This window comes from Ursus arctos, unplaced genomic scaffold (assembly GCF_023065955.2).
Source record: "Ursus arctos isolate Adak ecotype North America unplaced genomic scaffold, UrsArc2.0 scaffold_19, whole genome shotgun sequence".
Lineage (NCBI taxonomy): Eukaryota > Metazoa > Chordata > Mammalia > Carnivora > Ursidae > Ursus > Ursus arctos.
In genome coordinates this window covers 4,957,762-4,982,260 of record NW_026622863.1, presented here as the reverse complement: position 1 = coordinate 4,982,260, position 24,499 = coordinate 4,957,762, and positions in this window count along the sequence as shown.

The window sequence follows — 24,499 nt, the reverse complement described above, 5'->3', positions numbered from 1 at the left end:
GTTTCTTGTTTTTATTTTGTTTTTGTTTTTTTTTAGGTGTGCATTGTCTATGCTGAGTGTTTGGGAGACAATGATACAAATGAGAGAGGTAGGGGAGGCCGGCTGGGCTTGGATGGCCATAGGAGCCCTCTCCGAGGAGTGACATTCAAGCTATGAATTCTGAAGCCAAGACATTGTGTGAAAACCTGAGGGAAAAGTCTCCCAGGCAGGAAGAAAGGTAAGTTCAATGACTTGAGATGGGAGCATGCTATCGCTGGAGCCTAGTGGGAGAGGACAGAAGTAACATTTGAGGCAGAGACCAGATCAAGGTAGGGCCTTGTAGGCCATGATCAGGAATTTGGTTGGTATTCCAAGAAAGAGGAAACGCTTCAGAGTCTGGGAACAGTTCCCAGGAAACAAATTCTGAAATCCTGATACGGGTGCAAGCTTCTCCAGGGACACTTCAGTTACTAAAGGCCTGGATCACGCAGGAAGAGGTATGTGTCTTGGCCTGGAAGACACTCTGGAGATGGTTTAAACATGCACACATCTATTGCATAGACGAACCCATATGTGCTGTCCTTAGCATGCCACTGTGTCCCAGGCACCCAGGTCAGTCCCGGTGTAAACGCATCACCCTGGTAATGATGACTAAGAGTGCTCCTTTCCACTCCTAACAGTGCCTCAGTTTGAATAAGAAATTATACCATCCCCTTAATTATACCACTTGCTTCCATGTAATTCAAGCCTTGACTCATGAGGTCCATTACTCTCAGGTCGATAATTTATTCTACCTTGAAATATAAATTCCTTGCAATTAATAGGAACCATCACATTGATGTCGTATTTCTCCCAAGGCACTCTAGACCCGGGGGACAGAGCATGTGTGTGCATCCGTCTCCTTGTACAAAGAGCATCTGACAGACCTACCATGAAAATAATGCAAAGACTCTAGGGCATTACTGCTTGAAGCTGAGGTCATGTGGTCTCACGACAAATGAGAGAGGGGGGAGTCCAGAGTCATCGCCCTTCTATGGAGAGAAGGAAAGTGACCAGCCATGATTTCATGGACAATAAGTACGAGAATTAGAACTTGAACTTGGGGGACACCTGGCTGGCTCAGTTGGTTGAGTGTTGGACTGTTGGTTTTGGCTCTCCTCATCATCTCAGGGGCGTGAGATCGAGCCCTACGTGGGGCTCTGCACTTGGAATGGAGTCTGCTTGAGATTCTCTGCCTCTGCCCCTCCCTCCAGCTCTCTCAAATAAATAAATAAATCTTTAAAAAAAAAAAAAAGAGAAAAAAAAGAACTTGAGCTTGGCTGGGCCCAGCGCCCCACCCAGGCATCCTTCTGTACCACCCCCCTGCAGCTCACGGCCTGGCTGACCTCTCTTTTAGGGCAGGTACTGACAGCCTAATAAGACAGAGAAAACACAATAACCTTTCCTGTCTGGACTTTGCAAATATAAAGTGCTTTGTAACAGCTGAATAATAACAGCCGTCGGCTTTGGCGGGTGCTCAGGACTTGGCTAGGGCTGTTGACGGTGCAGAGATTTTTATGACTATCTCCTAATGTATGTCAGGTCAGATGTACTACCCTGGAATGTCGGCGCTTATCAGTCTAGCTCGAGGCAGGCATACATGGCACACACCGCCAGGCGCTCTTGGCACGTGTTCAAACCTAAGCCGTCAGGGCTTTCTGAACACCAGCCCGCAGGCAGGTACGCTCAGAAGGTGCTGGTCTCCCCGGGGACCCACTGGTGCGCTGAGGGAGCCCCCCTTGAGGCCTTCGCCAGCACCATGTAGCTTCAGGGTGGCTTTAAGATAATCTGTCACCTTGTCAGGGACAGAGCAATGGCTTCTGGAGAGTCCCCCACCTTCCGTCAGGCCGAGGCCTCCCTCCCTCCAGAGACAGGCCCAGACTGCTGCTGCCAAACCTGGTTCTTGTTCCAGCTCAGACTCAAGCCATCCGGATGACCTCAGGCACGTCCCCAGGCAGGAGGAGTCATGGGAAAGAGCTGGATGCAGATACTGCCAAGGACCACTGCTCAGTCCCTCTGCGGCTCAGGCTCCCCCCCCCCCCGAAAGCCCTGGTGGTCGTGACACTTTGCAGGACTCCTGCGTAGGTAAGATTCCCAGAGGTGTGCACACAGTGGGTGGGCCACTCTCATCCGCATCACCGTGTTCACCATCACCATCACCACCCCTACTTAGAGGCTCTAGCTCCAGAACTGCAGGTCAATGTGGGCGAGGTCACCTGCCCGCACAGCTGTCTTCCACACCTCTGTCCTGGCACTCCCCAGCGGGCAGTGGGACCCCAACCAGAGAAGGCAGAACAGGAATGCTAACCCACGTCCTGTAAAATGCTCCCCTGGCCTAGCACTTTTCCTATTTTTGTGCACACTGCAATTAGTCAAGCAATTAGGTTTATGAGTAAATTGAATTAGGAAGCCTATAAAATGACTTTCCAGCCCCCCCCTCCCTCCCACCCCCCCACCTCCTACTCCCCCCATCCCCAGCTCTGAGCAAGAGCTATTTATTAATGCCAATGGGGGTACACTTCTAAGGGTAGCCCTTCGACCCTTCAATTCTCTCTCTCTTTCTTTCTTTCTTTCTTTCTTTCTTTCTTTCTTTCTTTCTTTCTTTCTTTCTTTCTTCTCTTTTCATTAGGGAAATGTTCAAACACTCTCAAAAGGAGAAAATAGTATGATAAACCCTCATTTTCAACAATTACCACCATCTTGCCATTCTTTTTCTCATCTGTCCCATACACATACATTTGTTAAGACAAATTGCCAACATTATATCATATATCATTATATTATTTCACCCACTTCATCCAGGAAGACTAGGGGCTGGAGGGTGGAGAAGGCTGCCCAAGGGCTAGAGAAACAGGTCGCTGGCATGGGACCTGAGCCCAGGGCCTCAGAAACTGTGATTTACACACATCCCATAAGAAGAAGGAGCAGAGAGAGTTAGGGATAGATCTGGAGGAAGCTATGCTGGAATCCGCCTTGGAACCTAGGGGAATACAAGTTTCGAGGACAGAATGATTCTTCAGGTTAAAAAGCACATAAAGTACTTCTGAGAACAGTTGGGGTCTCATGCCCCTAACACGAGTGTGTAGAACATCGTGGAGCCCTAGAAATGCCCAGGTGTCTGAAGTGTACCCACAACCCACACTATGACCCGTAGTGGGGAAATATTATGACTATGCCCTGGGACTCTCAAGGAGCAGACTCTGGCATCACCAAACAGAAAGCAAGAGGTTGGAAGCAGCCACTGCTCCAGCCCCGCCCCCCCAGCTCTCATCCTGCCAAATGTAGACCCAGCTATCTCTTTTCACAGAAACAATCTTGCATGAGAAACAAATTAAGGGAATGTTTGGCACACTGGGAGAGAAGTGGCCAGCTTCAAAAAGGTGAAAACACAGCCAAAATGAAAAAATGTGTCTTCACATCAAGAAAACAAGTTGTACCCATTTTACAGATGAGGAAGATAAGACTCAGAGAAGAAAAATGCTCAGATTAACAGCTAGCAAACAGCAGAGGCAGGTTTCGTGTCTCCCCTTCCTCAGCCTTTCTTCCTAACTCAAGGTTACCTCCCAGGATTGAGAGATGAATCTCTGGCGGGAAACATTTTTTGGGTGATGGATTTACTAATCAGCTTGGCTTGGGTTTCATAAAAGGCAGTGCTAAGAACACTGAGTCAGTACTTCTTTCCAGTTTCCAGCAAGCAGAGAGGAAGAAAATGCAAAAAGCTCAGATATGCAAATGAACACTTGGACTGATTTCCTCTGGAGTTTCAGCCTCCAGGAGAATTCTCTATTCCCTGCAGAATGCATTCTTGTTTCTGCTTAACTGGTGAAAAAGGAGGAAAGATCTTTTCCAGATGACCAAACCTAGGAATGTAAATCTCCAAGGAAAGCGCACTTTCCTGGAAGCAAATGTTTGCTCAACAAGGATAATGTAGGCTAAATAAATGCTCCACTCATCAAAAGAAATGGACAAAGAGAATTCCCAAGCTTCCAGTCATGAGAGCAAATGAGTCTTCTACATTCATTGCTTACCTTTCTTCTACCCAGGCCCATATTTGAAGCAAGGTCTAGGACGACCTCGGGAGGGTACTCAAGGATGTGAGTAGGAAAGTGGGCAGCAGCCTCTCCTCTAAGATAGAAAAGTCAACCGTAATGTACAAAAGCATGTGGCCTAGACATGAGCCCCTGTGCTGGCCCTAGGGGAAAAGAGGGGGAACCAAGCCCTGTAACACTTAACCAAGGCCCTGGGCCTCAAGAAGGGCTAAGATGAATACCTAAATGTATTGTTCAGATGTGCTCAGGGAAGACAGGCTGCAAACTCTCGTTGCTTCCTTCCAGGGGAATTTCTAATGCTTTGAGTGCCCCAGGCCCCTAACGGGACACTTTGTTCCTAGCTCACCACTTTCTTACACCATCCACAAAAATAAATTCAAAGTGAATTAAAGACCTAAGTGTGAGACCTGAAACCATAAAAATCCTGCAAGAGAACACAGGTAGTAACCTCATCGGTCAACTTTTTTCTAGATGCATCTCCTGAGGCAAGGGAAACAAAAGTAAACTATTGGGACTACATCAAGATAAAAAGCTTCTGCACAGCAAAGGAAATCGTCAACAAAACTAAAAGGCAACCTATGGAAAGGGAGAAGATATTTGCAAATGACATATCTGATAAAGGGCTAGTATCCAAGATATAAAGAATTTATAAAACTCAACAGCCCAAACCCAAATAATCCAATTAAAAATGGGGAGAAGACATGAACAGACATTTCTCCAAAGGAGACATCCAGATGGCCAACAGACACGTGAAAAGATGCTCATCATTACTTAGCACTAGGGAAATGCAAATCAAAACTACAATGAGCTATCACCTCACACCTGTGAAAATGACGGATATCAACAACACAAGAAACAACAGGTATCGGCAAGGATGTGGAGAGAACGGGACACTCGTCACGGATGGTGGGAATGCAAACTGGTGTGGCCCCACTGGAAAACAGAATGGAGGTTCCTGAAAAAAGTTAAAAATAGGGGCACCTGGGTAGCGCAGTCGTTAAGCATCTGCCTTCGGCTCAGGGCGTGATCCCGGCGTTCTGGGATCGAGTCCCACATCGGGCTCCTCCACTGGGAGCCTGCTGCTTCTTCTCCCATTCCCCTGCTGTGTTCCCTCTCTCGCTGGCTGTCTGTCACATAAATAAATAAAATCTTAAAAAAAAAAAAAAGTTAAAAATAGAACTACCCTATGATCCAATGATTGATGGATATGTACCCAAAGAATACAAAAGCACTAATTCAAAAGGATACATGCACCCCGATCTTTATAGCAGAAGTATCTATAATAGCCAAAATACGGAAGCAGCTGTGTCCATCAATAGATGAATGGATAAAGAAGATATGGGGTGTGTGTGTATATATATACATATATGCAATTTAATATTATTCAGCCATAGAAAAGAATGAAATGTTGCCATTTGCAAGGACATGGATAACCTAGAGAGTAAAACCTAAGCGAAGTAAGTCAGGAAAAGACAAAGGCCATATGATTTCACTCACGTGTGGCCTTTAAAAAACAAAACCAATGAGCTAAGGGGAGAAAAGAGAGAGAGAGGGAAACCAAGAAACAGACTATTCACTACAGAGAATTAAGGGGTGGGGTGGAGAATGGGTTAAATAGGTGATGGGGATTCAGGAGGGCACCTGTTGTGATGAGCCCCTGGGTGATGTATGGAAGTGGGGAGTCACTGTATTGTTCACCCGAAACTAAGATAACACTTCATGTTAACTAACTGGAATTAAAATAAAAGCTTTAAAAAAAAAAAAAGAAGAAAGAAAAACCCAGCTCTGTGTGCCCAGTGATTTTTGCTTAACTGGCCAGATGTCCAATAAATAGTGGGCCTCGACCAGCCTGGTTCACTCCAATGCCCACTTTGCCTCCTTTCTCCTGTGCTTTTTATCTCACCCAGGCCCCACGCGTGGCAGCACCTCTCGGAACCTTCACGTGCATGACTGGCTCCGGCAGTGGCTGTCCACTCCTGAGAAGGCTCTCAGGCTCAAGGCTTCAGCACTGCTGATAACCTAGCAATTAACCACCGGGCTGGAGGAATAGGGACTGAATCCTTCGATAAAGCCTGGCATGCTCCAGCGCTATCTTCTTTTGTTTTCAATCATCTGACACTGCAGAGACAGCTGGAGAGTGATGCGTATGTTAATGACGCCTGCAGAGCAAGGCAAAAAAAAAAAAAAAAAAAAAAAAATACAGCTACCAACGCCTGAGGTTTAGTTTCCCAGTGACTGCTTGTAACTGGGTCACTATTTTTAGTTGGAACTTCCAGTTGAAAATGTCAAAGAGGGAAACTGAATGTGGATTTGGGTGAAAAGGACGAATGAGGAGAGGTATTTCATCCCATCTCTCTTAGAAACTCACCCTGGGTCCTACGAAAAGCATTTCCCAGCTCTGGGCCTCAGAATTTCCCACCTGAACAGCCAGAGGTTTAGATTCCCTGTCAGTCAGACATTCTGTGAATCAAAGACCAGCAATATCCGAGGAAGAAGGGTTCCGGCCCCACGAAGCCGACCGCTCTACTGAAAAGCTCTTGCAGCGTCTCTAATGCTACGGTTTGCAATAAGTTCTCACATCCTTGCCCATGAGAAGCAGAAAACAAAATTCAGCAGGGTCACATCTGACAAAGAGATTCTAATGTCAGCACAGAAGGCTAGAATCATACAGTCGAAATTTCCCCAAGAGAAGGTGCCATAGAGAAGACCCACCCATCACTCTGCCATCCGCTAGCCCACCCCAGTCGTCCCCCAGCCTCAGGATTACCGATGTTCTCCCCTTAAGCTCCTGAGGAAAGTGTTGCCTTGCTTTTAGGGGACATACCATACAAAATAACAGTAATAAATCATAAGAATCGTAACAATAAGAATGACAACACCCTTACGGTATTATCAGAGCCAGACTTACCTGATGAAAGAAAATACCCAGGTCCAGCTGGCTCTAGCGTTCCACTTGGAAAAAGGGAACTACTCAACTTCAGCTCTCTCTAGTCCTACCTCAAGGGAGGTGGCGGGAGGTACCTGAGAAAACTTGTGAAGTCACAGTCCAGAGGCACATGCTCGCTAGAAGACTGAGACCTAATCATAAGACTATAGAATGTTCCTTTTCCCATTATACTTTGCTGTCACATTACTAAATGGCCTATGTACATCAGTTCCTGGTCCCCAGTACATCATGTCTGGATATCAAGGAAAAACAAACAAACTATATATATATATATATATATATATATATATATATATATATCTCAAAAAAGCAAGAAACATACTTTGAACAGACAAAGTAAGCAACAGCACCAGACCTGGCAGCGATGTTGGAATTATCAGACTGAGAATTTAAAACAACTATGCTTGATAAGCTAAGGACTCTAACTGATAAAGCAGAGAGCCTGCAAAAACAGATGGGCAATGCAATAAGAGATGAAAATCCTAAGAAATTCCCAAAAAGAAATACTAGAGATTAAAGAAAAACCAACAAACACGCCTGTAACAGCAACGAAGGAGGCCTTTGATTAGCTTATTTGTAGATTAGTAGGCGTAGCTGACAAAAGAATCTCTGAGCTAGAGGATATATCAATATGCTCTTTGAAAACCAAAAAGCAAAGAGAGCAAAGACTGGATTTAAAAAAGAAGGAGAAGAACAACATCCAAGGAATGGGAGACAACTGCAAAAAGCATAGCAAATGCATAATGGGTATGCCAGGAAGAGAAAGAGAGAAAGGAACAGAAGAAATATTTGAGAGAATAATGACAATTTCCCCAAATTAATGTCAGACACCAAACCACAGACCCAGGAACTTCAAGCAGAATAAGTGTTCAAAAAAACCCTATACCTTGGCATAGAATTTTGAAATTAAAAAAAAAAAAAAATCAAAGGTAAAGAAAAAAATCCTCAAAGAAACCAAAGGAAAGAAACAACGTAGTAAATGCAAGAATCACATCTAACTTCTACCCAGAAACCATGCAAACAAGGGGGTGGAGTAAAGTAGTTAAAGTGTTGAGAAAAAAAAAAAAAACTACTAAATTTGAATTCTGTGCCTTGTGAAATTATCCTTCAAAAGTGAAAGTGAAGTAAAGGCTTTCTCAGACAGATAAAAATGGAGGAGATTTGTTGACATTAGACCTGCCTTGCAAAAAAATGTTAAAAGAAGTTATTTAAAGAGAAGAAAACTAATGTAGATTAGAAACTTGAATCTACAGAAAGAAAGATCGTCAGAAAGAAAGGTAAAATAAAAACTTCTATTTTTCTTATCCCTAATTGATCCAACACATAACCGTTTGTTCAAAATAATAATAGCAAAACTGTATCCAATTACGTGTGCTTACGTACATATCCTGTGTACGTGTGCCTACGTACATATCCTGTGTACGTGTGCCTACGTACATATCCTGTGTACGTGTGCCTACGTACATATCCTGTGTACGTGTGCTTACGTACATATCCTGTGTACGTGTGCTTACGTATGTCTAAGCGAAACGAATGACAACAATGATAAAAGGGATGGGAGGAGGGAATTAGAATCACTTCGTTATTATAAGGTACCTGCACGACCCGTAAAATGGTACAGTGTTGTGAAAACATAGATTAGTTATAAATGTATTGTAAAATCTATGGCAACCATTAAAAGGTTAAAAAAAGAAGTGTAACAGATATACTAAGAAAGGGAAAAAATAGAACTATATAAAATGCTCAGTTAAAACAACCACAAAAAGTAGGAAAAAATGGAAACAAACAACAAGAGCAACAACTAGAAAACAGCAATAGATACATACGGTAGGCATTAATCCAGCTAATCAACAACCATTTTGAAGCTCAGTGGTCTAAATGCATCCATTGAAAGTCGGAGATTGTCAGAGTGGATCAAAAACTTGACTTGCCTCTCTATTGTCTAAAAGACACCCACTTTACATACAAAGACACATTAGATTAAAAGTAAATGGATGGAGAAAAGTCGACTGTGCTAACATGGTGAAGAGAAAGCGGGAGTAGCTGTATTCCAGACAGAGCTGACTTCAAAGGAAGGAAACTTACCAAGGACAAGAAAGGGCATTACATGAGGATAAAGGGCATGATTCTCCAAGAAGACGTAACGACTCCTAACGTGTACACACCTAACAACAGTGTGTCAAGCTACATGAGGCAAAAACGGACAGAACTGCAAGGAGAAATAGATGGATTCACTATCATAGTCAGAGACACGGGCACCCCTCTTTCCGAAATAGATCCAGCAGTCAGAAAATCAGTCAGCACATGGTTGAACTAAACAGCATCATCAGTGAACAAGATATAATTCACATTTATCAACTACTTCATCCAAAAATAGCAGCATACACAAGACACATGGAACATTCAGCAATATGGACTAAATTCTGGGCCAAAAATTATACCTCAACAAATTTAAAGGAACAGAAATTACACCGTGTCTTTTCTCAGACCACAGTGGAATTAAACTAGAAATTAGTGACAGAAAGATAGCTGGAAAATACCCAAATATTTGGAAAGTAAACTACATGCTTCTAAATAACACATGGATCAAAGAAGAAATCTCAAGATAAATCTAATATTAGGACGAAAATAAAGTGAAAACACAACGTATTGAAATTGTGGGATGCAGCAAAAGTGATACCTAGAGGGACCCTTATAGCATTGAATGCATATATCAAAAAAAAAAAGAAAGATCTAAAAATCAATAATATAAGCGTCCACCTTAGGAAACTAGAATAAGAGAAAATTAAATCCAAAATAAGCAAAAGAAAATAAATGATAAGAATTAGAGCAGAAATCAATAAAATTGAAAACAGGAAATAAAAGGGAAAATAAACAAAATCAAAAGGTGCATTGAAAAGATCAATAAAATTTACAAACCGCTTGCCAGACTCACGAAGGGTGTGGGGGAACAGTAGACATAAATTGCTAATATCAGAAGAAAAAAAAAAAAAAGAGGAAACATCACTGTAAATACCATGCACATTAAAAGGACAATAAAATAATAAGAATGTAGCTCTGCCCACAAATTTGGAAATCTAAATAAAATGGACCAATTTCTTGAAAGGCACAATCAGCTTAAACCTGCATAAAAAGAAGTAGGTAACTTAAAATAGGCCTGTATTTATTAGAAAAAATGAGCGAGTTTTACCACCTATAATTTTTTTATAATGAGTTTATATCACTTATAAAATAAGAATTATTAACTTTATAGTACTTTATATGTATCAACAAAAGTGAGTGCTACACAAAGAAAAAAAAATGAGCCCATAATTAATAACCTTGTAAGACAGAAAGCAACAGGCCCATATAGATTCACTGGTGACTTCTACTGAAGATTAGAGGAAGAAATTTTACTAATTCTCTATAATCTCTTGCAGAAGAAAGAAGTAGAGGGACTACTTTCTAACTCATTCTATGAGGAGAGCATTAGCATAATACCAAAACCAGACAAAGGTATCACATAAAAAGAAAACCACAGGGCAATATGTCTTAAGAACATAGATACAAAAATTCTAAGCAAAATATTAGCAAGTCAAATCTAAAAAGTATAAAAGTATAAAAATCAAATCAAAAAAGTATAAAATTATGCACCTCAAACAAGTGTGATTTATCCCAGAGGTACAAGACAGGTTCAACATTTGAAAATTCAATTAATGTAACCCATTGTATCAAAAGGCAAAAACAAACAACAACAAAATCTTATATCAATAGATGCAGAAACAGTATTTGAGAAATTCAACACCCATTCATGATAAAAACTCTCAGTAAACTACTCAACTTAATAAAGTATGGGTATAAAATCATATGGCTAACATCATACTTAATGGTGAGAAAAATAAAGCTTTCCCACTAACATCAGGTACAAGGCAAGGATATCCCCTCCCACTACTAGCCCTTGCTAAGGCAAAGAAAATAAGGCAAGCAAAGAAAATAAGTTTTGGAAGGAAGTGATAAAGCCTTCTTTGTTTACAGATGATCATCTCTGTAGAAAATCTGAAAGACCTGACAATAAAACTCCTGGAACTAATAAGCCATTACAGTAAGGTAGCAGGATACAAGGCTTCTATACAAAAGTCAATTGTTTTTTTATATACCAACACAAACAAGTGTGAATTCAAATTAAAAACGTAATACCATTTATACATGCACCCCCGCCCAAAATGAAATACTTAGATATAAATCTAACAAAATATGTAGAACATCTCTATGAGGGAAACTACAAAACGCTGATGAAAGAAATCAAAGAATTAAATGACTAGAGAGATGTCCCATGTTCATGGACAGGGAGACTCAATATTGTCAAGGTAACAGTTCTTCCCAACTCCATCTATACATTCAATGCAATCCTAATCAAAATCTCAAAGATATATTTTATGGATATTGGCAAACCAATTCTAAAATTTATATGAAGAAGGCAAAAGACTCAAATAGCTAACACAACATTGAAGGACAAAGTTGAAGGACTGACACTACCAGACTTCAAGACTTATTATAAAGCTACAGTAATTAAGACGGTTTGGTATACACACACACAAAAATAGACAAATAGATTAATGAAATAGAAAAGAAAGCCCAGAAATAAATATATCTAGAACAACCAGACATCCACAGGGGGACAAAAAGGGTATCGACACATAGAGCTTACAGTCTTCATAAAAATTAACTCAAAATGTAGCATAGGTCTAACTGTAAAGGGCAAAACTATAAAACTCCTGGAAGATAGCAGGAGAAAATCTAGATGACCTTGGGTATTATGATGCCTTTTTAGGTATAACACCAAAGTCACAATCCATAAAAGAAATAATTGACAAGCTGGACTTCCTTGAAATTAAAAACTTCTGCTCTGCAAAATGTAATATGAAGAAAATTAGAAGACAAGCCACAGACTGGGAAAAAATATTTGCAAAAATGTATCTAATAGAGGACTGATTTCCAAAATATGAAAAGAATTCTTAAAACTCAACAATAAGGAAATAAAGAGCCCTATTTAAAAATGAGCCAAAGAACTTAATAGACACCTCATCAAAGATGATCTACAGATGGCAAAAGAAAAAAAAAAAAGCATATGAAAAAATGCTTAACATCATATATCATTAAGAAAATGTAAGTTGGGGCACCTGGGTGGCTCAGTCGGTTAAGCAGCTGCCTTCGGCTCAGGTCATGATCTCAGGGTCCTGGGATGGAGCCCCACATAGGGTTCCCTGCTCAGTGGGGAGCCTGCTTCTCCCTTTCCTTCTGCCACTCTCCCTGCTTGTGCTCTCTCTCTCTCTCTCTGTCAAATAAGTAAAAAAATATATTTTTAAAAATTCAAGTTAAGACAATAACGAGATGCCGCTACACAGTTATTAGAAAGGCCAAAATCTGAACACTGACACCAAATTCTGGCAAGAATGTGGAGCAACAGGAATTTCACTAATGGAATACAAAACGGTACAGCCATTTTGGAAGATTATTTGCTGGTTTCTTAGAAAACTGAACATACTCTTACCATGTGATTCAGCAATTTCACTCCTTGGTATTTACCCAAAGGAGTTAAAAATTTATGTCCATACAAAACCCACACACAGGTACTCATAGCAACTTTATTCATAATTGCCAACACTTGGAAACAGTCAAGATGTCCTTCCGTAGGTGAATGGATGAATGAATGATCAAGTCATGAAAAGACATGGAGGAAACTTAAGTGCATATTACTTAGTGAAAGAAATCAATCTGAGAAAGCTAAATACAGCATCAGCCTAAGCCATTTAGATTTTCTCTCTGAGGGATGTGGAACAACTGGACACAGAGATTGCTGGTTTGTAACCTCCGGGGGAGCTTCCCAGGTATAATCCAAAACCGGCCCCCAAACATAGAAGGCAGGGAGAGACTGAAGAAAGAGGCAGGCCACTCCAGGTGGGTATGTGGCAGTTTTAAACAGCAAAGGGAACTTACACCTCAGGCTTATCTTGGGTGGCAGCAAGATGAATGGCTCCCAGCACCTGCCTGCCAGATCTTAAAAGCTTATATAGAGGTCTTAACTGGGTCCAGCCACATACACTGTGTAGCCGTTCTCAACACCACATTACTATCTTAAAGCTAGATCCTTGGAGCAGCCTCTGGGGGTGGGAAAGGCAAGTGGCACCCGCATTGCAGGGATGGTGGGGAGGGGGTAGGAGACTACTGCCATCCACAAGTCAACTGGTGGTTATGTCTTCTCCATGACCTTCCCCAACATTCACCGGATCTTACAATTTCGTGTGCCCCTCTCCTCCGCAATGGGCCCTGAGCAGTCAGCAAGGGTTTTCAGTGGCATAGAGGTGGCTCCTTTGGCAGCTATCTGGGTGCATGGGAGGTAGGTGTCATGGCCCCAAGACAGGCACACGAGAAAACATAATTAAAGCAATGACTCCCAAAATTAGTGACAAATTTTCCCACTAATAGCTCCATGATCCAAACCATTGATTTATCAAGTCCCCTAAACTGGGGGTTGAATCACTCAGGACGTTTACTTGTGTCCTCATAGGATTTAATAAAGATGATACATTAGTAGGCTAATCAGGTACGAACACGTACATTCCGTTTGGGGAATGGCACAGGTGCCTCCTCACAAGGAGTAATAATGTCTACGGCCATCATCCCATTTTGGAAGACAGCTTTTCACATCAGAGATATTTCTGCGTTCAGGAAGAGCAGGCCCTGTTGGTAGCATTCAAGGCTTGCTGGGTGAACTTTCTGTGTGGTGTAATGCCTTCCAGGCCAACAGAGTGAACAAAGACCACACCCATATGATCCTACTAGTGAAAAACAGTGTCCACCTGGCCTTGAGGGGAGAGAGGTTGGAAGCTTCAGGAACTTAATCTAGTTGTACATTCAATGCATATTCAAGAAGAAGGCAGAACTCTCAAGATGCGGGAAGGTGGGACTGGGGGCAGGATAGGCCAGACCGGGAACCCCACCTTCTCCCCTCTGTCAGTGGTGTGTGTTCCCTTCCAGGTCTAGTGCATTTTAACCGGTCCAGCTTGCAGCAGGATAAGGGGATCCCAGTGGAGACCGAGTAGTTCCCCTTCATCTTGGAGTGTGAAGCAATTCATCTCCCTCGGCACGATGTCCCATTGTAAATTCCAACAGATAACTCCTTTCCCAAGCGTGGTGGGGCTTGGCATTCTCAGCTTTGGCACGTTGACCCCTAGTGACAGTAGGGGCAATGACCGTTTCCCATGATTCCATATCTTTATGTTATTGGGTGCCTCAGTGGGGGTCCCCGGTCTGGCATGTGGGGCAACAGGCCCGACTAGTTGATCATTCGAATGTATTAAAGCCTGGGAACGTATTTTAGTTCTCCCAGCCAAGGTGGCTTTACCTGTCAACAATTTAATTTGCTGCCTTAATATTCCTTTTTTTTTTTTTTTTTTTTTTTGGTCTATCAACTCTGCTGCTTATGACTTACAGGGGGGATGGAGCCGTCATTTAATGTCATGGCCTTCTGCCCAGTCTTGCATGTTATGAATTTTGAAATATGACCCCTGATCACTATCTAGTCAACAAGGGTATCTATCCATGGTACTCAGTTTCTCCAGTCTCCTAATGGTGGCAACCTGGTTTGCACAGCGGCAGGGGAAAGCTTGGGTTAGGCCAGGTGCGGTGTCCACACAAACCAAGACATCTTTCGAACCTTCATTCAGAAGGAGGGGCCAACACAATCAGTCTGTCAGTCCGTCATCTGCTGGGAACTCCAGTGGATGCCTCTGGCTGTTGCCTTGGCTGCCACTTTAAATGTCCGAGCCATGCTGCTGAGCCTTAACCAAGTCATTGTGCTTCAAAGGGAAGTCCGACATCCTTGGCCATGTGCCATCCTATCTGGGCACTGCAGGGACCACCTTTCTATGCACACGATCTGCTGTATCTATTGAGGGGTCAGTAGCGAGGGCTCGTGGACACAAGCTGGCCATTAGCTTTCTGATTGCGAGGGCATCTCAGTGGCTTCTGAGCTGGGAAGCGAGGAACAGTGAGGTCTGCCTCAGGCTGTTGCAGGCAGACCCAAATGTCTTTCTACATATCTTGACCCTGTAAGGGCTAATTTATAATCGTCCACCCCTTGACTTCCCATTGTCTGAGTCACAGGGTTAATCCCTTTAGAATAGCCACGGTCAGCACAAAGGGGTTAATGACCAGGACTCAATCACTAGCCAGAGCACTCCGAGCTCAGTCAGCGATCTGCTGTGCTGGCTGCCGTGTGGGAGGCTCTCCCTGGAGAAGCCCTGTCTACACCGCTGGACGCTAATGCTCCATGGAGGTGTCTGAGGTTTCTGCTCCCTGCCAGAGGTGGGACCAAAATCCTATGGGCACTCTCTCCTTCTGTTGCTTCTGCCACAGTGCCCAACCCATTGCTTCTAGAGTCACAGACAGACACATCTCATTCAAATGGCAGCGCTGCTTGGGGGATGCCCAGAGCTTCAATCTGCTTCACTGGTAGTATTGCCTTCTCGAAGGTGGCTTGCCACTCTGAGCCCCAGTCTCATGCGTGCCTCTTTTTTACCAGGCAGCATTAGGGATGGAAGCATTGTGTCAGGTGTGGAATAAAAGTCCTCCAAAACCTCAAAATTTTGCATTTATTTCACATTCTTAGGGGTTGGATAAACTTACACCTTATCATCATAGCAAATCGGACAACATGGGTCTTACCCAACCAGACAACTCCTAAGAACCTTATGGCACTGCCTGGACTTTGGACAGACTGCAGGTCCCCTGTCCGTCCACTGCCTCACAGATGCTCCGGCAAAACTTGCAGGGTGTCTTGCCGCAGAGGCAAGTCTTTATATGTTCACAATACATCATCAGTGTAATGGATCCATTTTACTGATATGGGGAAGGAGAACAGGGACAGGTCCCCAGCTACCACCCCATGACATATGGTGGTGCTATGCAAAAAGCCTTGGGGGAGCACTTGAAAGGATCATCATGGTCCCTCCCACATGAAGCGAAATTGATCTTAGTTATTAGAAACCTGCACTTGTCAGTCTTTCCCATGAATGTTCTTGAAGATAAAGTGCTTTTGCCGAAACACTTTTTGCCAAAGCATCGGAGTAAAAAGTAACTGTCTGCAAATGACAATAGACTTAAAAAATGGCCGTGATTAAAGATCTGATGAGGGTTCCTTATAATGCAATTGACAAGGGAACTTCGATAGCAGAGTGTATTTTAACCCCCCCCTTATTTTCTTTAGTTTCTGTGGGCAGTGTTTCGACTATCTCCTGGTATGTTTACATTTCAAAGACATGGTAAGATTTACAACTTCAAGGGACAGAGAAAGAGTGCAAATTTTCCCTAGAAGTTTTGGGTAATTACCATTTAAAATTTTCCTTTGTATCAGGGATCCGAAGACAGGGGGCATTTCCTCTGTTTCCTCATCAATTACCGTAACATCCTCCTGGTGACCTTCATCACTTTCTCAGAGATTCCACCTCTCGGTGTCCTGATCAGGCTGTGTCAGAAGGGCCCAGCACTTAATCCAAGGCATCTCTGCACGTCAGCACACTAAGGTCTCCACCTTCTTATCCTGCTCTCTCACCTTGTCTGTCACCTCAAGCTAGCAGACTGGTGGATACCTGCATGTCCTCCTCTCATCTTCTAACTTCCTGACCTGAGTGTCAGCCTGCAGTCCAGTCCTGGAGGCCCGCTGAACAGCCCCCAGCAGAGGCCAGCCCACTGCAACCAGTATGTCCCGACCCTGCCACAGTGCGCTGTGCACATTTCCTCCAGCTAGCAGCTTGGACTAACCGGCATTTGGGGGGCATCCCACACTCGCGTAGTGGTCCATGAGCATCTGACATACAGGCCGTCCCTCCCCATATAGAGGCCAGCTTGAGCTATCCCCTGCAGGCTCACTGCTGGCTGGTTTATAACCTTCTCAGGAGCTTCCTAAATACAATCTAAAAATGACCCCCAAATGCAGAAGGCAGGGAGAGACTGAAGAAAGAGGCAGGCCACGCCAAGTTGGTAGGTGGGAGTTTTAATTAGCAAAGGGAACTTACATAGTGTAACCAAACTGGCATGAGGGTGCTTGATGAGTTGGCCATAGAGACCACCCCAGGAGAAGTTGTCCCACAAAGGAACCTTTCTTTGTAGCCAATAAGGAGATCACAGTGAGCAACTTTCAAAGCCATGACTCCCTGGGCAGAGGTGAGAGGGTTCTTTTTACTTACGGTTTAGGATGAATATTCAGAAAGAGGAGCTGTGTCATCGCACATAAAAGTGGCGGTAAGGTTGCACACACGTACCTAGAAAACATGCCCATACATGCATCCCATGTTACGTTAATGAAGCTTGTGCTCCTTCTAGATTTTAATACCATAACGAAGCAGAGGTCAGTCTCTGCCAGGAGAAAAGGGCTTCGGGCATGCTTCAAGAGCTGGTTTACATTGGATGGGGTTTTAGGCTCATTATCTCTGGTAAGGAATGCAGGGTCTTGCTTACTTTTGAACCAGCGCTGGGAGTTTGAACACTGATTTATCGCCTCTGAGATGGCTAGGCTATTTCCTGGCCTAGTAGAGACTGTTAGTTTTTATACTCCCTTTGTTCCTTTAAAAATCTTAACCACAGAGGTTTTTGCATTTCTTTTAACTCTGACATCTCCTGGGAAGTTCCGTACAAGTGTGCTTGGGCAAGGAGAGCTGTTGGGCACAGATCACAGGAAAACAGCTGGGGGCCTAAAATGACTTCTCTTGTGTCGTCTTTCTTTTTCTGGGAAACCCTAACTCCTTCTGCTTACAACACAGGCTTATCTTGGGTGGCAGAAAGATGAATGGATAATGGCACGTGCCCGCCACATGTAAAAGTTTATATAGAGGCCTTAACTGGGCTTGGTTCTGTGGACTGTGCAGGTGTTCTTAACACCACATCACTAGCTCAAGGCTATGTCCTTGAAGCAGCCTCTGGGAATGGGAAAGGCAAGTGGAACCCACATTCAGAAGACAGGAGAGGGGATGAGGGGGCTCCGGTCATCTGGGTCCAGTTCATGGGACAACCAGTGGTCATGTCTTCTTGGTGACTTTCCCCAATAGAGACACAGGCCAGGGAGAGGCAGGCCAGGGCCATGCAGATCCAAGCTGAAACTTGCAGATGGGATCTCGAGGAAGCCTGCTTGCTGAGGGGAGCGCAAAACAGATGTGCGGAGGTGAGGAGAGAAGAGGGGAGCAAGGCAGGGAGGAGGAGGAGAAGGGGAAAATGGGGAGAGAGACTGAGAGAGAAGTGGAGCAGCTGAATACCAAGGCTCTTGGCTAATTCCTGGCTGTCATCTCCCGGCCCTCATGAAAACCCCTTTTCCCTTGGACAGGTTTATTTAATCAATATTAATCAGATGTACCATGTGCCAAGTTCCCTTCCAGGTCAGGTATGCAGCAGTACCTGCCCTCAAGGTGCTTCCTTTCTAGTGGATTCTGTGAGATACATCTGTTCCTTTTAAAACATTTTTCTTTACTTGACTGAGCTCAAGCGGGTCTCTGCTTCCTGCACCCAAGAGATCTCGCATTAAGATCAGGTTGGCATGGATCTTGCCATTCTGTGGATGAAGACCCAGAGCTCTGAGGAAGTAAGACAAGTCTACTCAGATACAGCCGGACTTTGAAGGCAGCACATTAGATTTGAAGCCCAAGCATCTTGCACGGTTCCCATCGCCTCCCAAGAGATGAAGCCATTCGCACTGCCAGAGGATTTCAGGGCTCTGCACCCAGAGGTCACCCTGGGGTCAATAGCAAAGATGGCGAGGGGTGCATACAGAGAAAATCCTGCTCACGGTGACACACCCAGAGGCTTTTGCATGAGTTTTAGATTCTCACAACAGTCTGGCTGGAACCACAGCACAGGCTTAGCTAACTTTTATAGCTGGAAAACCCCGAGTTCAGAGCCCCCAAGTAACCTGCTCATGGTCGCAGAGTTGGTGAAGAAAGAACCAAGATGCCACCCAGGACTCCTAGTCTATGCTCTTTTCCCTGTTCAGTAATGACTTTAAATCTCCACCAACCATCACAGCATCTCGTCCTATGGACCCTCCTCTCTTTGGGAGATTTGCCACTTCTTCTCAGCCCAGTCTCCACCCACAAACTGCTACCCAGCTTCTCAACTGTTTCCTACCCCTCAATCATGTTCACTGAACTCAGGCTTCCTCTGGTCCTCCCCACACTCTCTCCACATGTCTTAAGCCCAACACTTTATTCAGCCTCGTCTCCTACACCATTTCATCCGGAAGCATCCCATGCCAGTAAGCGCCACCCTCTCCAATGTAATGACCAGGCTAAACCCGGGCATCAGCCTTTGCTTCAGTGCTGCTCCGCTCCATTGACTACATGCCCACCTCACATTACCGTCCAGTCCACCCACTTCCACTGCTCTGACTGCTGCCTCCACCTGCCTCCACTGGATGACTGCAGTGGCCTCCACTCTGCTGATTCTGCTTCCTAAACTGTGACCCCAGGATACAGCATAGAAACTGCAGCCACATACTTTCCACAGTCTCTGGATGAAAGCCAGATCAGCACCAGACGCAGCAGCAACTCTAGGCTGAGGTTCTCCGAAGGCCAAAGGACCAGCTCAGCAGAACCACCCAGGTCTCTTGCCAAGAGGCTGGTTCGCAGGCCCTGAGCGTAACCCTCCGGTCGGAGTCCCTAGGGAAGGGCCCAGGGATTCGCTTAAGGAGCTCCCAGGTGAACTTCATGCACACGAAATCTTGGGAACCATTGACAATTTTGACAGGTGAGGAGGAAGGTTCTTGGAGGGCATGGGCTGGGAGCTGCCTTGGGTCCCTTTAACTGAAAAATGGAGCTAAAATCTAAGGTCTGGGTTGAGGTGAGAAGTAGCTGAGGGTCAGGCCCAGCATCAAAGAGCCCTTGAAAGGCTACTTCCTAGATATGGGGCCTCAGGCTCCCCTGGAACCCCAAGTTATTTAGTCACAGAACAAGATGACACTTGCCTGGTAGGGCTTTTGTGAGGATTGACACCTTTGCAGTTTACCCAGCACCGAGCACAGGTGGTAAGTGCCCACAAATGTGGGACATTATGGTAATTAGTGATGTGTCTTCCTGAAAACAGCGGTTATTTTCCGGTTGATGGATTTATATAAACTGAAGATCAAATGAGGCTCCCCTTATGGAATGTTTATATTATTCCCAGGTAACATTATTTTCTTGTTATCCTCTACTCTCTCCCTCTTTCTCTCTCTACATACACACACACACACACACACACACACACACACACACCAGGTTTCATTAATATTCCTGTTTACTATCATTTTTCTCTTAGTGCTGTTCACTGTCTTATCCACAAGGAATTCCTTTGCCTGTTCACTGTCTTATCCACAAGGAATTCCTTTGCCTCCATTCTGCCTTTTGAATAAGAGCTCAAATCTCAACTTGTATTCTCTCTCCTCCATGAAGCTTTCTAGAACATTAGCCTGTGGTTTCTCCACCCAGGCAGCTTCGATACACCCTCCCCAGGACTTGGTGCCAACTCTGCTCCCTCACTGGACTGGGAGGCCCTTAGAGTGCAGCCCTGTCTTAGTCCCTTCTCGGCTCCCAGCCCAGCACCATTCTGGCCCAGAAAAGGGGCTTGGCCAATGTCTGATGGGTCAATGAAGGGCTGGTATTTCTGCTTCCTTCTTTCCAATTCAATTAGGGAATAGAGAAAATCCTATCTTCCCCTTTTCAAGGGTTCCTAACTGCTGTTAGTCATGAAACATAATTGGGAACTTTCTGGCTTAGTTCTAGTGAAAATAGCTTGCTGTAAGTCAGTGCTGAGTTTCAAATAAAAAATTTATATATTTTTAGATGAGGAAGGGTATTTCCTTTTTTTTTCAATCAACTTTTTGAAGTATGATTTACAAATTATAGACTGCATCCATTTGAACTGTATAATTTAATGATTTTGACAGATGTAGACATCCCGAAATTACTGTCACAGTCAGCATGCCAAACAATTCCATCAATCCCCAAAGATTTTCCTACCCTGAAGTATCTCCTGTGAATGGCAGAATCAACAGACATTCTCAGTTGTCCCCAGGTGAAGAGGGGAGCCTGGGGTTTGTCTCATGGGTGATACTTTCAGGGCAGGAACCTGGCTAATTCATAACAAAGCCTCAAAATACCTTTAGGCAGGTAGCAGTTGTCCAAGGGAACTTTCTGAGATGATGAAAGTAACACCATATCAACACTGTCCAATATGGGGCTACTGACCACATGCAACTGTTGAGATAATGAAATGTGGTGGGTGTGACCGAGGAACTCAATGTTTTATTTAATTAAATTTTAATGAATTTATATTTCAGCTTGAAAAGCCGCATTGGCCAGTGGCTACCATATTGGACACCACGAGATACATAGATCAACAGGCACATTCTTATAAAAGGCCTACTGTGTGCTCTGCTCCAAAGTGGAACATACAGGAAGAGAGGCCAGAGTCTGCAAGTCTCCTGGGGAGACTTCTTGAAGCAAATGAAAAAGGCAAGCGGACACACAAAAAATAGTGCTAAATTGTGGTCAGGCCATGAATCAGAAAAACAAAAACAAAAAACATGAATGGGACACATCTCAGAGAAAGAGTGGGTTCTGCTCAGATCACAGGCTGTTTAGTGCCAGCATTCAGTTTCAGATCTAAACGTATTCACTCCCAGCCTTAACCTGATACACAAAGAACTGTGGGCTAGAAGTTGGGAAGGGCCTTGAGGCCACTCGAACCCACATAGTAATGTCCCAGGCTTTAAGAGAAGAGGAAGAACCACCGTATTTGCTCCTTTGCTCCTGCCCTGATCTCAGCCCAGGAAATTCGTTGCCGTACAAAAAGAGTCTTGGAAGTTTTCCTACCAAGCTTTAAACACATCAACATTAAACGAAGGTCTCTAGAACTTTTTAAACTTGCAAAACTAAAACTCTATGCAAATGCAACAAAAACCGTACCCTTAAAAATGGTTAAGAAGGTAAATTTTATATTATGTGTTTTGCTTATTATCACAATAAAAAAAGTCTCTGTGTGCTCACCTTCTAGACCTGGCACTTCTACATGTGCTCTTGACTCAGTGCCCCATGTGTCACAGGAGCCAGCAACATTGCACGACCCTGAATTTGGTACCCCCAAGAGCCCCCAGAACCAGTGCAAAACCTAACACTGCCATGAACCCCACTCAGCTTGTACCATTGTGCCAATCCACAGGTAAAGGTCTCTCCCCACCAAAGCCAATCTGTTTAGTCTAAGAGGTGACTCCTTCAAACGCGCAGACATCAGCGCAAGACTACACGAACATGAAAAATCAAAGAAACGTGACACCACTAAAGGAACAAATAAGTTTTTGTATTTGATCCCAAAGGAATGGAATCTACAAATAATCTGACAAAAAATTTAAAATAATTGTTTTTATTTTTATTTATTTATTTATTTTAAAGATTTTATTTATTTATTCGACAGAGATAGAGACAGCCAGAGAGAGAGGGAACACAAGCAGGGGGAGTGGGAGAGGAAGAAGCAGGCTCCTAGCGGGGGAGCCTGATGTGGGGCTCGATCCCACAACGCCGAGATCATGCCCTGAGCCGAAGGCAGATGCTTAACCGCTGTGCCACCCAGGCACCCCTAAAATAATTGTTTTTGAAAAGTTAGGCTCCAGAGAATGAGAAGACAAACAAACCGGGAGGATATATTTGCAAAAGACACATCTGATAAAGGTCTGCTACCTAAAATAACAAAGAACTCTCAAAGTTCCACAATAAGAAAACAATCCAATTTAAAAAGTGGGCCGAGGGCCTTAGCAGACACCTCACCAAGGAAGAGATGCAGATAACAAGTGAGCGTATGAAAAGGTGTTTCACATCAAATGTCATCTGGAAAATGTAAATTAACAAACAATGAGATACTACTATGCACCCATTAGAACGGCCAAATTTTGGAATACTGACAATTCCAAATACTAGTGAGAACGAGGAGCAACAGGAGCTTTCTTAACACTGGTGGTGGGAATACAAAATGGCGTCGCCACTTCGGAAGATAGCTTGGTGGTTTCTTATAAACTAAACATACTCTTGTCATATGATCCAGCCCTTGTGGTCCTCAGTATTTACCCAAGTAAGTTGAAAACGTATATCCACACAAAAGCCCACATGCAGATGTTTATGGCAAATTTATTTATAATTGCCAAGACTTAGAAACAACCAAGGTATCCATTCAAAAGTTGAATGGATATATAAATGGCTATACATCCAGACGATGACATATTATTCAGCACCAAAAAGAAGTGAACTGCTAAGCCATGGAGAAACACAGAGGACGCCTAAATGTATATTACCCAGTGAAGGAAGCCAACCTGAGAAGTCATAATGTATAACCACACTGGAAAACTATAAATAACATTCTGGAAATGGAGAAACTATGGAGACAGTAATTAGTGGCTGCCAGGGGTTAGGAGTGGGGAGAGGAGGAAGGTGAATACATAGAGACAGAGGATTTTTAGGGAAATGGAAATACTCTGTATGATATTATTATGACGTTTATATGCCATTATATATTTACCCAAACCCTCTGAATGAATGTAAACACCAAACATGAAATTTAAGGTAAACTAAGGACACTGAGTGATTATGTGTCAATGTAGACTCATCCTTGGTACCAAATGGACCATTCCAATGAGTGATTTTTATAATGGGGGATGCTATGCATATATGGGGCAAGGGTTATATGAGAATTCTCTCTAACTTCTTCTCAATTTTGTTGTGAAATTAAAACTGTTCTAAAAAAATTAAGTCTTAAAAAAAACAAGAAAAAGAAGCCCATGGGCTGAGAAAACACAGATAGGCAAATACATGAGATCAGGAAAGCTATATATTAAAACAATGAGAACTTTAACAGAGAGATAGAGATCATAAAAAAAGGAGCCAAAGAGAAACTCTGGAGCTGAAGAATCCAATGAATGAAATGGAAAATGCAGTAAGGAACTTCAAAGCAGACTTGATCAAGCAGAAGAAAGAATCAACAAATTCAAAGGTAGTTGAATTTTTCCAGAGGGGGAAAAAAAAATGAATAAGAGTAAAAAAAAAAAAAAAAAAAAAGGCTGAGGAATAGAAGAGATACCCTTAGATGAACCAATAGACATTATGAGGTTCCCAGAAAAAGAAGAGAACTAAAAAGCAGCAGAAAGCTTTTCAAAGAAAGAATAACTGAAACCTTCCCAAATCTGTGGAAGGAAATGGATACCGAGATTCATGAAGTCTGAAAGATTCCAAATAGGATGAGTATAAAGAGGTCTTCACTGAGACACAGCATACTTAAATTGTCAGAAGTTAAAGACAAAGAATTTTGAAAGCAGCAAGGTAAAAGTGACCCATCGAATATAAGGGAATCCCATAATCAGTGGATCCTCAGGAGAAACCTAGTTGGCTGGAGAGAGTAGGAGGATATCGTCAAAGTACTGAAAGACAAAACTGTCAAC